The sequence below is a fragment of the Agelaius tricolor genome, unplaced genomic scaffold (assembly GCF_023055355.1).
Source record: "Agelaius tricolor isolate 1412-34295 unplaced genomic scaffold, bAgeTri1.0.p SCAF_2, whole genome shotgun sequence".
Classification (NCBI taxonomy): Eukaryota; Metazoa; Chordata; class Aves; order Passeriformes; family Icteridae; genus Agelaius; species Agelaius tricolor.
The window spans coordinates 59128485-59145290 of NW_027269262.1; the positions used below are offsets into that span (position 1 = coordinate 59128485).

At 39.2% G+C, this 16806-nt stretch overlaps 1 protein-coding gene across 1 annotated transcript in view; it reads left to right on the plus strand.

Annotated features, from left to right (window-relative positions):
- The window catches only part of CLVS1 (clavesin 1), a 98478-nt gene that overhangs the window by 33796 nt on the left and 47876 nt on the right, over positions 1–16806 (plus strand). The window lies entirely within an intron of this gene.

A 16806-nucleotide genomic window follows, 5' to 3' on the forward strand; every position in this document is an offset into this window, starting at 1 on the left:
GTAGGAGGTGAGGACAAGGCAGCTGGGGACTGATGGGACAACCTGAGGATGGGACAACCTGAGGATGAGGATAACCTGTGGTGGTCAGAGAGGACTTCAGCCCCTTCCACTAAAGTCCAAGCCCATCTCTGGTGTTAGACCTGATAAGGACTTTTTACATAACCTTACTATTTGAGGGCATTTCATAGAATCCAAGGGCTATTTAAGTTGGAAGGAGAGCTGGAGATCACTTTGTCTGACTCCCTGCTCAAAGCAGGGATGACTTCAATCTTATACCATCTTGCTTAAGGACCATGCTTTCATGCTGCTACATATATAAAAGGAGAGATAAGTAATTATTTTTTTCTTGCTGAGTACTTACCAGATATCCTGTTGTCATAAACACCTCAAGAAAAATTCTCTCTGGTGTGTGCATTTTTATTTTAACTTACATTCCAGAAGGAACAATTTGTTCAACTAATTTTTTGACTAGCAAATTATCTACAACTAGATCATGATTGTGTCTGCTTTGTTTTATTATTCACAAATTAGGTAGAAAAATCTGCCGGCAGTTTTAAGCCTGTGTTCCCCTTTGTGAGGAATTTTCATCTATTCTAACAAATTAGAAAGTCAAGCTGTGCAATTAGTCCTTAGCTCAATACCTTATCTTCTCCTGCAGATACAGTATCCTGCAGATACTATCACTTCATACAGAACAACATTCTGTGCTTCAAAAAAACTTCTAGTCAGAAGGAAGATAAAGCCAAGTGACATTCATAAGTAAATCAAATTCTAGCAAAGCATCCTTGTGCATGTCCAAATTTAGCTTTTCCATCTATTCAGTACGAAGCCAATCCAGCCTTCATCCCATCCAATTTCTGGCCATGGCACCGCCAGGTTTTGTGCCTCCAGTTTGTTTGCATTTGTCAGCAGCAATACTGGAAGTACTGAAGCCTGGAAGTACCAAAGTTTATCTTATCATTCTGTCATTAGCCTGACATCCTGTGCTGTGCAATTGAAGGAGGCTGCCTTCCTTGAGTATGCAAGTGCATTTAGTTTCCTATTTGAAGTTGAGTTACTGTTGTCTTCTCCAAGATTAGTAAAAATATGACTCTCTCTGAAAGTACAAATTGGGATAACATGTCCTAAACTTAGCTAACCACTGGCTTTGTGAGTAGTAGGAGTAGTAGGAGTTGTGAATGCTGCATTCCTTTTTACCAGTTTTAGAAGCAAGACATTCATGCTTATAAAGCACATATTTAGCATACAATGATGTTAGGGGCTTTTTAGTTTGGGGGTGTTTTTGGCTCTCACCATTGCTGTTGAAGTCCCCTCATTGAGACTTTGTTCTATTATTATTGTAGAAGAACTAGTGCCATCCTAGTGTAAAATTTGTGTGAAATGTAGTTGAAATGCAGGAGATACCTACATACTTTAGGAAAAGAGTCACTGCATTGGAGGTCACTGAAAGTAAAAACGTCATGATCCCATGAGATGATGATGTCCAGAAATAAAAGCAGATTGTTTTAGTTTCTTGTTTTTTTCTCATAGCTAAGGCGCTGTACAAGTACAAATCCTCAGACAGGCAGATTACATGGCTATCTCAGTCCTCCTTTCTATGAAGAGATTTTGGGTTATGTTAAGTCCTGTCTAAGTCTAAGTGGATGGAAAGAAAATAATTCTCTCTTACAATTTCTCCTGGAGCTGAACCCATATGTTGCTATTTGTGCCAGGAACTTTCAGCCTCTCCCTATGTAATGCCAATTTTAATGCCATAGAGGAACAATTTTCCTATAGTTTTTAAAACTGTCATTCATTGTTTCAGACCATCACATTCTGACATATCGAATTACTTTAAAAAATGGTATTTAATAATTTTTGCATTTGAGTTTTTTCTTACATTCAAGTTGCTTTCAGCTAATTAATCTTTTCGCAATTCCATGTTTTTGCATTTGCCTTCAATTAATTTTTTCTCAAATTACTGCTACAATGCATTACAACTAAAGTGCAGACAGCAAGTATTACAGGTGCATATATTAATACATCTTGAGTAGTAAAACAAACACTTGTCAAATCTAGTGCACTTGGCTGCAGAAATGAATATTATTCAGGCTGCTCAGTTTCAAACATTGTAAAATCTGTAAATACTTAGAAAGATGAAATAGGAGTTACATCACCACATTGCTGAATGTGCATTTTGCTCAATACTACTCCTTGTTCTGTATGGATTTCTCTATATTGCATCACACAAGAGAGTTCATTGTATCTCAGTTACTTACGTTATTTAATGACCTAAAAATGCCCTTATGCCTCCACTTCAAACAACAGTAGTTCAGATGTTAAATAAGTATTTGTACAGTATAGCAATTCTCATAATGTCACAGCAGTGTGGGGACAAATGTCGTTGTAGTGCCTAAGCCATCTCTGATTAACAAGCTCTGCTCTCTCTCTTAGCACAATTGTCACTGAATGCTTTGAGCTCATGCTCTACTCCTTCCTAGATCTTACAGATCTCTTGAATTTTAACACATAAAGGACAAGATTTTCATGTGTATGGAAAGATGGGGAAAGAGATGTGTCTAAAATACATCTATTTTGCCAATATCTTTCTGAGTTTTCACTTCTAATCTTCATTCTTTTAATATGAACAGCTTTCCCCCTTCACAGCATGTTTTTTACTGTTTTCTTCATCTATGAAGTCACAGTTCTTTGTGTGCCATGCTGACTTTATAATTATCTTATGATGGTAGACAAAATTTAATTGTGGCTTAAGTTAGTCAAAGACTGATCTTCTGGCACTTTGCATAACAGAGAAGAAGCATCAGAGTCCAACAGCAAAGGTCAGAAACCCATGTTAAGGTAGTGATGCAGGTGAAGCATGTAAGAAATGGCCACTTCTCAGTACACAGGATGTTTGCTACTGACCACTGCATTCAGAGACTCCAATAATCCTGGAAAGCAAGGCTGAAGTGTTGCAGTGAACACAGCCTTCATGTCCAGTGAAACCCAGACATTTTTTACTGTAAGGCTGATTGGTTTCTGCTCTAAGGATGTAGTTGGTTGGCCTCCAGACAGGACTTTTGATTTCATGGTCTACCAATGAGCATACAGAAACAGTCTTTGTTCCTGCCTTATCCAACACCAGAGCTATGTACTGCAGTTCACGTATGTGAGTGCACAGAGCAATTTAGAATTTCCCCCAGCCAGTACTCTGAATTGAAATACAATAACTTCTCAATAGCATCCAGAAATCTTCCAAAACCTTCAAAACAGCAGAAGGTTTGACCTTGCCTGCTATTTCTTTGATGAAAGCCAAGACGGAAGGCTATGGTCTACCAAGACCCAGCTGGGTGGCTTATGACACAAATCACCAAACTGGATTCAAAACTGACCTGAAGATCAGGTTTGCACTCCAGAGTACCTAATACTGCCTTACCTAACAGGTAACTTTCCCCAAGGCTGTCTCAAGGTCGTGAAACAAGAAATAGGATGAATGGTTATTTCCTGGCCGTATTCTTTCTTTCTCTGACATTTGTGTCATACACAGGTGTCCTCAAATGTGATTGCAGTGACTCTTAAGAAATAAACCATATTCCTACTTTGTGACAATGATGAATCATTGCAGGAGTAGTCTTTAGGGTTCAACAGGGCTTTGATTGAAATTTCACAATCATTGCATTGAACAGCAGTAACAGGAGGGAACAGCGGAGATCTGTAAGCAGGAATTTGTCTACTGAGTTTCATTGGCAATAACTTGACAGAAGATTTGACCAACAAAGGACATTAGGAGAACAATTAAATTTCTTTAATTTATCTTCAGTTTATCATAATCCAGCCAAAATTTGAAGCTAGCATTTCTGTGAGGAGGGGAAAAGGAAAGGAAATCAATGATGCTTGGCTTTAGAACACTTTGATCAGATAGTGGTACAGATAAAAATCTTTGAAAAAAATCTTCAAATAAGGGAAAATTGTATAAGATTCTCTTAGAAAATTGTGAAAGGTACATTTGCTAATGCTACAGAATAGCATTAATGTTTAGATGAAATCAGAAAATCAAGGTAACAGGTTTGTTTGGAGATTATTCCACTTCGAAATCTAGAATGAGATGCCAGTTTATGAAAAACTCAGCCTGTTAAGAACCATATGAAGCCTTTTGATCTTTAACATAAGCAATAGATTTTAAAAGTATTATTTTTTATTTCCTCCTACTGTAATTTTGTAGGATCAAGAAACCTAATGTCAGTTAAATTATAGCAGCAAATTACTTGTCTTTTGGCATAATCTTATACAATCAAATATTTTTCATTTTGTGCTTCAGAAGGAAGAACTATAATATAAAAATATGCTCAAAAGTGAAGAAAGGAAAAAGCACAGTCCAATATTATGCCGAAGGTATAATATTTTTGTATGGCTTTTTTTCCAAATCTTACTGAAAAATATAAGTCTTTAGAGCTGATAAAAGTTTTCAAGTCAGAACCATTTTTTTTCCTGGAAGTATGCTGTATTTTCAGAATAGCATTATTACAGTGGAACAGATTTCCAAAATTATCTGGAAGTATGTTTGTTTCAATAATTTTAATCTGGGAATCAAAATGCTTAATAATCTATTTCATTATGAGTGGTAAGAAGCATTTGATTTCTGCCTTAATTGTTAGTATTTCTTGCTTTTTGAAGATTGAATTCAAGTGGAGGCAATGGAACAGTATTTCAGAGCATCATGGCCTGGCTTAATGGGCATAATTTAATATTTATTATGGTCAAACTGGGCATCTGAACAGAATTGAGGCAGTCCTTGAGTGTTTGGAGATTTCACCAAGCCCTCTGCCCTGAAAAGTTGATGTCTCCTTCACCAGCCCAGACTGGGGTGGAGTCTCCAGACTGGAGCAAGGATCTCTTCTTTCCTTGCTTAAACACCTTTGTACTCTGAAACCAAGGTAAATGTGATCTCTTTGTCTGAATAAGTACTTCTAGTAGAACTCTTAATGAGTCATGTGAAGGATGTAGGGTATAAGATGCCTGGCATACTGAGTATAAGATAAAACTCTTCTTTCCACAGAGTTTTTGAACAATAATATTGCTGATACTTGAAAATTTAGAGTGAATGAGAATTCTCATTGTAAAAAGCTGATAAACACTCAGCCTTTCTGTAGAAATCTGTAGTGTAAGGTTAAGTCTGCCTGTGCTGTAAATATCCTATGATGCTATTATGTCTCCACTGGTACTTATAACAGGTCATATTAATAGAAAGACAGAGCTTTATCATTGCCTGCTGAAGTCAGAACAGATAAAATCCTCAGTGACAGAAGCTATGCAGAGAAAACCATATACAGGCTCATGTATCCACTGGCTTGCACAGGGACAAGCCAAAAAAACCTTAGCACCTCATATAAAAAGACCCTAAGTGTAGATTCAACATTTTATCTCTTGGAGACTGACTGCAGATTCAAAAGTTGTTCATTCTATTGTTTGGCTTCTCCTCAGCTTTTCATGTTGACAAAAGTGAGCAGAGAGCTGAGGCCAGTTGCTGGAACAGTGTAACTGGCTGTGGTTCTGCGCACACCTGCAGAGAAACGATGATCTGTGGCAGCTGAGAATCCATCTCTCTTTCCCTTCCACTGTTACAAAGAAACCTACCTAAAGGCAGACATTTTTTGCAAATTTATGTCCAGAATTTAAAGACTAGTAAAAAATTAGGGAAATACTTAGATTTTGGATTTTTGCAAAAGCCTTGTCGTTATCTTCCCCAGGATATGGAAATTGAAGAAAAGGGGATATCCTAGGCTGGGTCCTAACTGTACCTTTAGTAGTGTCCTACCAGAGGACAAGTGATTTCCTCAGAATATAAAAGCAGGATGTTCCTGTGTTGTAATCACAAGTGTTCATGTGTCCAAAGGCATGTTGCAGCTTCCTAAAGAAGAGTGCCTGTTAGTAACTCCAGAAGATCTGCTAGGAACTCAAGCTTATTTCCATAGAGACAATATGAGCTATATAAACATGGGCTAAACTACAGAAGGAGGCCTACAAGTCTGGTCTGTGAAGGAAATAGAGACCTCCTCCCAGTAAGAATGATTGAACTGTTCCTAAAATAAGACAACTTCAAATTCTAATGATCTTCAGCAACTGGGAAGTGCCTAAAGATCAGAATTTATTAGATGCTTTAAGATGCAATTGGATATTCTGTTTCCTAAACATATGTAGCAAAAAAACTTTCTTGGTTTCAAGTCCTCTATCCTCTACTCATGTGAGACATCAGACTGCATATATACACAAGTATTTGAATGAAATAATTTGCAATATGTACACGTAAAAAGCACACCATTTATTTTTTTTCATTAAAGGCTGCCTCAAAAGTTCCCAAATCTGTTTACTTTGCTACCTTTTCCTTCAGTATTAGAATGTGCTTCACGTAAGAGACCTGTGTTGGAACATGAAGCCACAGCTAATGATGAGCATTTAGTATCCATTGAAAGAAGGTCAGTTTGAATCATTCCAGAAATGCTCATGCTATCTGTCTCCAGCAGCTGTTGTGATATGTAGAGTGAGTACTCTCTGAGCTGCCAGTGAGGGAGCCTTTGAAATTAAAGGAGATGAGAAGAGGGATTGACTCATTTTATATTAAAAAAAGGTAGATAAACAGACTTTGCTCTCTCCAAGAGAAGGCCTATGTTCATTGTGTGTCTATCATCTCTAGGGAGCTGACTGGAACAAGGAAAAAGCAAAGGATAGCACGCTGCAGACTCACATTTTTCACTTGAAAACTGGAATTAACTGCTTAGTAGAATTGATCAGCCCTGCCATGTTTATCAGTTGGATGCTTTGGGGCTTTTGGCTCCAAGTAAAGGACAAGCTGCATATGTTAAATGGAAAGTCTTTTTTAATGTCAGTTATTACATTTTAATAAAGATCTCACCAAGTTGCTGATAAGCATTAGAAAGAAAGAAAATAGTCTTTCAGTCCCAGCAAGGAAATGTGAAAGTTCATTGCAGTAAGTCTGCCTTGAACAGAAAGCAGCTGTTTCTTAGTGGTAGACAGTAAAAAAGCAGCCTAGAGCTAACACCAGTCATGCTCAAACCTTCCCACCAACACAGGCATAAATAGATCATGTTTTATGTTGAATGTTGAATGTTTCTTTCTCTCATAAAATATGAACCTGGTCTAATGTACTTGCATTAAATTACATTATCCCTGTGCTTCATAATTCCATAAAATTTCAGGAATGATACATCTGTAATATGTTTAACTTTTTTTTACAACTCCAAAAGCTTTCTCCTTTTTAGCATGGGAAACAAGTGAATGCTTCCTGAAGAGAGTATTTACTTACAGGTAATTTCTTGCTGTGACAAATATACACAGCGATTATGCAAAAATAGAAAGGACATTGCATATACAAGACTAGATTAGAAATAGAGAGGAATAGTGACGGTTCAGTGAGAGCTATGTAACAACAGAGTTGAAATAGGTGTTATTTTATCTGAGTTGTGGGGTGGCAATGGAGGTACACGTGTACAGGGAGATGGAGGGAGAGCAGGAGGAGTCATCACTCTGATTTGACTGTACACAGTGGCATCGATTATCCCCTGAGCACAGGTAGACAAGGATTTGGCTCTCTCTAGGAGAAGACCCATGCTGGAGCCTTCACTAATGACTGCAGAACTGCAATTCCTATCTCCAGGGCAGGCAGCTGTGGCAGGATAAGATCAGCTGTTCCTTGACACCCCTGGCTCACAGCCCTGTCTTTAGCACATGCCTTCAAGGATGTGCTGCATCAGTGGAACTGCCTGTGGCTCCCTGACCTCTGCTGTGGAGCACCCAGCAGCTCAGCTCACACAGGTGCAGGGGAGGGCTCTTGGCAGGACTCTGTGTTCATTCTGCTCCTCTAAGCAAGGTAATTTCTGGTGCAAGTTTTTAACAAAAAAAGCTGCTGTCAGAAATATTTTAAAATTCTGCAGAAAGGCAATGATTTTTAGAAACATTTGCCTACTTGTTGTTTGACTTATGTGCAGAAAACTAGGACTTTTCTGCACACATAACAATTTTCTTTAAATCCTCATATATTATTATCTCCTCCTCAACAAAGGAACTTAAGAATTCCTCAAATCTTTTATGGCATGTATATTTGTATGGCCATACATATTTGTATGGCAAATATGTGTATGATCAACATGGTCAAAGGAGACTACAATGCTTTCAGTAAGTTTGAGGTGAAGTCCTCAAACTGATGCAAATAGAACTTTTACCATTGTCTTGATGTAGGCTGTCATTCCATCCCTATTAAATCATGGCAGAAAGTGATTTTCCACTTCAAGAGAGATTTCTAAGCTTGCACAAAATTTCCCTCAATGTCTGAGCACTTTTTGGAAATTCTGTACATCAATAAGGACATTTGCCTAGTGATCTTGAAGAACTCCATTTTGTCCTCAAATATTTTCATGTCTCAACTGTGTGGAATCTTAAAATTAAACAAGCATTCCTGAATAGCAGGAGCTTCTTGATGTAAAAATGTCAACCTCAAACACCACAGTCTTCCAAGGAATGTTGAAAACAGCAAGAGAAATATTCAACCTATTTCCTTCTCCCCTCATCTCTGTCCCTTGCCCCACTAAGCTGTGGTTTCAGCAAATGGACATTTTCTGAGGAAAAAAAGTATTTCAGTGGGAATTCATCCAATAGTTCTACTTCCCTGTAATTCAAAACTTCCTATTATTAGTTCAGGATGCGTTTTTCGTCCCTTTCTGGTAGACATATTAGACCATTAGACCATTTGAATGTACGTTCTGATTTTCAGTCTGATCATACTCCCACTGTTACAAACTGTTTGCAGTGGAATCAGTTTAAAGCAAGGCCAAAGGGTAATAAAAATAATTTCCATTTCAGAGGAGGCTTTCTGACCAACTCCAATCTACATGCAATAAAAATGCAGCAGAGAAGCAACATAGCTAACACAAGTATAATTCCAATGCAAATATTCTTCAAATAGCAGATACATTTGGAAGGTCATTAGATTGACAGTTTTTCAGAAGAAAGGCAGAAGTATGAATATATATGTGATGAGCAAAGAACTTGATGGCTGTGTAAGAATTACAGAGGAAAACAGCAGAAATTTCAATGAACTGAAAATAGAATGCAAGCTTGCCTAGGCTTATAGGGCAAGATAAATTTTATTCTTCTATTTTCCAAGAGAATTTAGAATTTATCATCTTTGAATTAGTAAGTGTGCTCAGTAGCATATATGCCCAGTGTCTGGAAGAAATTATTTCCTGTGGCTTGGTGGGAATGTTTATGTAAATGGACACCTGCAGTTGCTACAAAGGGTCCTAGTCCAACTTCACACAGAAGTTTCCTGAAGAGTCCCACTGCCAATCCAAACTTTGTTTGGTGTCCCTTAGAAATACAGAGAACCTGAATTAAATTCTGAGGAAACAACATCTCCTCAGTATAACACAGACAGCATTAAACTCCTTGTGATGGTCCTTGCCTTTATCACATAATTTATCAATCTCATTTCCAAGTGCAAGGGAAGCTGCAAGGAGACAGTCCTAAAGAGATAAGGATTCCTGAATCTGCAGTGGAACTGAAATTAATTAATTGGTACAGATAAAGCTTCTGACTTAATTAATCACTGTAACTGGGCTTCCTGTTGGCATTGGAGACAATATCTACCAATCACTCTCTCTAAAAAAAATACCAAAGATTAATTTTCGCATTCGAAACAAACCAGGCAAACTTCAGTTTCTGCTGCTGGCCACTGTCTTTGCTTAAACTGAGTCCATGATCACTACAGTGTGGAGACTGAAGTCATTTGCCACTGGGTGTGAAAGAGCTTCTGGGACAACTTTTCACACATAAATAAATAAGTGAATAAATAAATAAATGCATACATACTTTGGCCACAAGAGCTGTGTCTTATCAAAAGTGAGATAGCTCAGTTTCCCTGCAAGATTCTAGCTCATGTTTAGAGTGTATCATCCCACATATTCCTATCTGACATGGATATGTGTGTTCAAAGGATTTTCTCATCATCTTCTAATATTTGCTGCTCATGGAAGAAGGACTGTGAATACTAGAGGAGTTCAACCACAGCCATCAAATCAGCTAGCCATTATCTACTTTTTCCACTTTCCAACCTCACAGCTATTTCTCTACCTTTGATAGTGTTTTCTCCTCTAAATATTAAAAGAAAAATAAAGCTGTGAGGTAAACCAGGTGTGCAAGGTGTGTATTCTATGGTGCTGAGATCTTATGGCTAACAGTGTTAGGTATTCAAACACACAAAATATAATTAACTATTCAAGAAATTTCCCCCCTCCAATTTGTTATACATGCCTGAATGAATGTTAATGGGGTCACATAGCTCTTTGAACTGCTGCTGACAGAACAATAAAGAGTTCCTGTGGTTTTCAAGAAACAGCACAGTATAATTTTGCTTGCTTTGCAAGGGCATTTCTTAATGATATCATTATACCCTCTAAACTCCTGGTCCACTCTCAGAAACTCACAACACTTCAAATGACAAGTTACCTTCTCTTCTCCCTGGGAGAATTGAATCTCAATTATAATTTATAATGTGTTACTTAGTCAGTGAATATTCCTTTCCTGTGCCTCTGAGAGGTGCCAGCCATGGTATTTTAATGAAGCACCCCTGTTTTATAACCTCTCTACTCTGAAACTGGAACAACAGCATTTAAAGAGCTAGACTTTTTACCCAGTTTGTTGAGTGAGGAAGGCAAATGCATTCCATTTGAACTGTTTTAAAAGACAATGAAAAGAACTCAGATTTGTCTTTATTCCAGAGATGTTACACCTGAACAGTATTGCCTGAGAATGTATAAATAACTTTACCAGTAAATTCCTGCTGTCTGTGGTAAAATTAATTCAAATGTTTAAACTATTTTATTTTGACTGCTTGCGCTCCTTTGAGCTCATTTATTTTGCAAAGATATTCTAGGCAAATTAGCTGAAGAATATTTGTTAAACTAACAAAATAAGTGAACATTTTTATTAGCTTGAGTAAATTTATTTGGTATCTACCTCTAAAGATTGCCCAGCTTTGTGTATACAGAAGGAAAAAAAAGAAAAAAATCAACCCTTTGTAGTAATGCATTCCTTTTCTTTGAAGCCTGTGCAGAAAGTACATCTGTAAGATACCAGGTTTAGAGAGAATGAAAGAAAAAGTCAGGAAATAAGCTTGCATGCTTAAAGGAGACTTTGCAAATTAGTAATCTTTGATGATTTTTTTTTAATTGGAAGTTTTACATAGTACAAATTCTGTTATAACATCAGAACATGATTTTCAGAAATTAGCTGTCAGCAGCAGCGTGTTTTATTGGACACTCACATTGTTGAAAATAAATACATGAATTAAAGGCACTTCTGAGCAGTTTGCTGTCAGGCTGCACTTTCCCCTCAGAGCAGTACCTCAGGTCTGGGTCTGCTCAAATTGCCCTGGACTGGTCAGTAAATATCCACGCCTCTGGCATAGACGGGGCAAGCAATCAAGGATTTCAGTGCAGTGAATGCTTAATTATGTCACCAGCAAAACAAAGCTGATTGCGGTAACCACAGGCAAGAATCATTGTTCTCCTTTGTTTTGGATATTTGTACATCTGGGAGGTGCTGTCCAAGCCCAGAGAGCCAAGCCCACGCCACCTTTCCCCAGACCCTTGATGCTGTGTTTTCAAGGCAGGCCTCTTTGATCTGGGCTGGTTGGCGCTCTAAAAGAAGATGTGAAATAACTCTTGGCAGGAACATTTCACTAACAATGAAACGTCTGTTGATTTCTGTGTAGATTACATCCTTTTGAGAAACCTGCCACCTCAGTAGGGACAGATTTGGAAGATGTGACATAGGTGAAGACTTTCATCCCTTCTGATTTCTTTGCCATTCAGCTGTTGTTGCATGTGAAGTAGATCTTGCATCCTTTAAAAGATTCAAAATGCTGTTTGAACATGATAAAATGCAGCAAACCATCAACTTGAAAATTATTTGTCATTTTCTTTTTATCTACCTTTTTGTACTTTCAGTCATGAGCTGACTTTTCCCTTGCATTTCTCCAATCATTAAAGCACAGCAGAGCTTCACAAGCTGGAGTGTTGTTACACTGCCATGATGGGACATTTTGTGAAGCAGAACAGTTAATGCCATCTCTCTTTCTTTTAGTTGAGTTTTGGGGGATTTTTTGGTTGGTTAGTTCGGCAGTTTTTTTTGTTCAGTGTCAGAGTGATGCAAATTAGCTCCACAGCAACACATCAAACATAAGCTTCCTGTTGGGAAGTGGTTTATCAGCTAACTGAAGATCTGATTCTGTTCAATATGGTTTAAATGAGCAAACAAACAGCCACTATCTCTCCCTGATCTCCCCCAAAAGAGACAAAAAACTAATCCTGGAATGAAATAAAAATGTCTGAGCCAATGCTATATAAGCTAACAGGAAATCATTAGATACATACTGCCCACCCTCTCCAAGTTACACATTTCATTTGGAAACAAATCTGTACTTGGAGACATCAGTAATTATTTCCATTTATTTTCCGCTTCAGCGATATGTAAAGCTGCAGTTTTGATATAGCTTGCCAAATGCCTCTGTTGATTTACATGAAAGGTTCACAGGAGGCAGAAATATTTGCCTGAGGGATAAAAATAAACATATTCAAGCAAACAAGATGCTAGTAAAAATGTAGTAAATTCTGAAATTCAGTGGAAAACTGACAGTGTTTCTCCCCGTGCTTATCTAAGCATGACCATTGCAGAGTTTGGTGGATCAAAAGCATGGAGCATTCAGTGATCCCCACTGATCCACCACTGCTCCTAAGAGGCACTGTGACTCTTTTGCAGAGGACAGAGTGAAGGCCTGGTGGGTGGGGGCAGGAGCTGCTGAGCTGAAGGTCTATTTATCCTTTGGTAATGCTGGAGTGAGCACTGCTGATGGGAAGAGCAGGGAGGGGAGAACCACAGAGCCTTTTTCTCCATTCTCCTGAGCAGTCCCACACACACCCCTGGTGTCCTGGTGTCAGGGAAACCAGAGACTGTGACCATGAGATGAAGGGTGGACTGCAGCACTATTACTCCTCTGACCAAAGACCAGGAACAGCAAAAGACCCCTGAATTCCTCAGCTGGAGCTGTGCTCTGGCAGAAAACCACACAGTTTTCCCCAGTGCTTTTCAGCTTTGCATAAGTTCTGCACAAACCACAGGAATCAAAGGGGAGAGAGTTTCATCCAGACCCCTCGTGCTACTGCTGCTTTCTACCTGGCTTTCTTTGAGGAGTGCATGGAAAGCTCACAGCAGGTCCTCTCCTCCAGGTGGGCAAGAGACTGCCAGTCAAAGCAGCTGCTTCATAATACGCTTACTGTCTCACTCTGAAAACATCCAAAAACCCCACACTCCTCATCTCTTTTATCTCCTTAGCCTCATGGATTTTTTCTTTAAACAGATATGGAAGTGCAAAAAAAAAATTAAAACCCTTATTTTGCATTTGCAGTCTAGATTTTGAGTCTTTGAGGTGCTCGCAGTTAATGCCTTCAAGATTTTGTTGGCTGCATGAATGCTGGAAAAAATTTCTCCCCATTTGAATAAAAGCCAAGCTTTCATGCACTATCACAGGAAGTTCATGCTCAGCTTTAAGAGAATCTTTGAAAATCACAGTGCTGATTCTATGTCTCCACAGAATATGTTTTATATACATCCTCCCTCCCTTGCAGGGCACACTTGTGAGCTGGCTGCTGCTGCTGGCCTCACAGAAGAGACAGCTGCATTGGATATGGTTGTGATGGGAATGGGATTGTGGTTTGGTTGGATGGAGGAGGGGGAGAGGTGGATGGAGAGGCACAACCTCTCTCAGCCAAATAACACAAAGCTTCCATTGCCCTAAGCAAGGTTTTCTGATCAGCTCCATCACTTGCCTCATCACCAAATTCACTTCAGGGTCTTTTCTAATTGGAAATGCTGTTTCTTTTCAGCTAAAGTAGCTCATTACAAGACATCCTGCTTTGGATGTAGTCAAAAGGACTCTCTTTGGTGTACAAGATGTACAAAGACCCTCAATGCTTACTTTTGCAGTAAAAAACAGTAAACAATGAGGGGTGTTTTTTTCTCTCAGACTGAAAGGTTAATATTTAGGACATAATTTTCTCCCTCTTTACATCAGAGGAACATGCTTACCTTGAGCATGAAGTGCTATGTTGTCATTTGTTCACACTAGCACTGAAGAATCAGACCAAAACATCAAGCTTGATCTTACTGCCACTTGCACACCTTCTGAACTTCCATGGAATGGGGATAATTGAACAGGGAAGAGCCTCACACTGCTGATTTAGATGGAAAAACAGCTCATCTTGTCCATTGAAAAATGGGCAAAATTTTATTTGGAGACCATACATTCAGAAAGTTGTTCTAGTGATATTAGAGAGCCCTTACTCTTCCTGTTGAAAGAACAGTTCTGACCAGAAAAGAGTGATGTGTGCTGTCAGCCACTACAGCATCTTGTCTAGGAGTGCAGTAGGTCCTCCACCACCTGAGCTATGCTAGTGAAGGCTTTCAGGCTTACTTGAAGTTGTGTGCTATCCCTAGCTGGATTTACTGGGCAGTTTTCAGCCACCACTTGCTGATATTTTAGTTCAGACCTTTGCTGAACTCAGAGTCCAGATCAGGTTTCCATCTTGCTTTATTCTAGCATGTAAAGCTCTACATGGCTGGAAAACAAGATTATCTACTGGTTCAGTTTCACTCCACAGCTTTTCAAATGCATGGTGTACTTCTAGTGCTGTAAGCTCTGTTGTACCCTGGAATTTTTGTCCCACTCTTTAACACTGGCAGAAATATGAGGCTAGGAGGAAAATTAGCATGTACAGCTTAAAAGGAAGCACATTAGTTCCTGTACCAGAATAAGGAGTTTTTGAATAGGAAAAGGTCTAAATGAGGCACCTAGCAATGTTTTTTTATCTGTGAGGTCCTTGTACCTCCTCACACAGCTATTTTATCACAAAAAAATGGATTAATAAGGTGCTGATCCATAACTGTATCTTGCACAGTGTTTTAATGTGCTATAAATAGAGGGGAACAAAATGTCTTTTCCAAAAGTGAAAATAGGTTTAATAAAGTGGTGAAATAAGCTGCATTCTGATTGCAATGATAGATCTCAATCGGAAGAAAAAAATGGTTGAGTGAGAACTCTGCATCCTCCATGAGAAAGGAAGAATGGATAAACAAGCATCACTGAGGTAGCACCCCTGGTGTAAGTGGAAAGGAAAAAAAGTTTTAATTTGAAAAGGAACTGTGTGCTATCAAGAACTGGTAGTGAGTTTTTGTACTCTGCCTTGTGTTCCACCCATCATGACTTTAAAGCCTCCTGCAAAACAAGAGAGATTTTTGCTGACACAGCAGTCTGTCAGCAGGCAGCTGGGCTTCGGGGCACTCAGTCAATGGCATGGCAATTATTTACAAAGAAGAACAAGTAACCTCTAATTCTTTGAGTCTTAGTTGCCTTTCACCTCCCCCACCTTCTTCACAAACACAGGACTAAAGAGAGGAAAATAAACCTAAAAATACTTTCTTTGTTGATACAGGCAGGGAGTGGAGGGGAAGGAAAAAATACATGTGCATTTTCTCCAGTTTTATTTTCCAAATCCTATAAAAAATGAAGTTCCAGATCTAATTGTAGAGTAAAAGTAAGGAAATAGAGGGTCTAAATACATCTGGTTTTCGTAAAACAGATCTTACTTTTTATTCTTTGCATCGTTTTAAAGTATATTTCTGGAAACTGCAACCTGTATTTGGGCTCTCCCTGTGAGATGCAGGAGTTGGGTCATTCTCTCTGGGGGAGTGGAAAGGGAAGAGTTGCTGTAGTGGAGGAAGGTGGGCTCTAAGTCCCATGGAAGTTCATTGTGGTGGGTGTAGGTGTTGGCAGATGGTTCAAGCAGAGGTGAGGGGTCCAAGGACAGAGAGCTGAGCAGCAAGCAATCACTGCCAGGAGACCAGCATTTGGGGTTCCTGACCATGGAATGGTGAGGGATGGCAGTGGCAGTCTGGGAGGGAAGAGCAGGGAAGCTGAGGGTTTAGGTAGGAGGAGGTTTGGAGCAGAAGGTTGGAAGAACTGAGGAGACCCAGAGTTAGGTGCTGCTCTAGATAGCTTTTTGGGTCAAAGGAGATGGGCGGTCTGCTGTGCACCAAGAACTTATGTGAAACTCTGGTCCAAGATGGATATGTGGAATTAGAAAAAAAACAGGAACTGGAACTTTGGAGTGATAAGGGCTGTGGGCTGTGGTTCAGTGGAATGGGTAAGGGGTCTCCAAGGTTGTTAAGCCAAAAGGGATAGGCAAAGTTGAACAGGTTGTGTGGGATATCTATGGCACATGACTCAGGCGTTCTTGCAGTGATCCTGGTTTGAAATGGGAAACACACATCACATACTTTGGCAAAGGATTCTTCCTTTTCCATATAACCAGGGCCACTAGTGCCTGTCAGGTGGTCTACAAGGAGCCTGCAAGTGCAATTAAGCATTTAGTAAACTTTAATATTTCATAATATTGCACAAAGTCTATATCTAGATCTTGCTGATGGCCCTAAATATAGAAAAGAGAGTTGTTTAAAACAGGAGGGGGGTGTGGAGGTTACCCTCCCTTTATCACTCTCTCAATTAGCACGTGAAGCCGGAAGGATCTTAACACTACATCCGAAGGAAAATGCCATCAGTATTTTAAGTAGCTAGCATCCTTATGAACAGTCAGGGGGGGTTTTCTCACTCCCCAGATCTTCTTCTGGCAACAGTGCTCAGCACCAGCTGGCCTCCATCACTCCTGGGAGTGTCTTTCTAATACCAAAAGCTCACAGGAC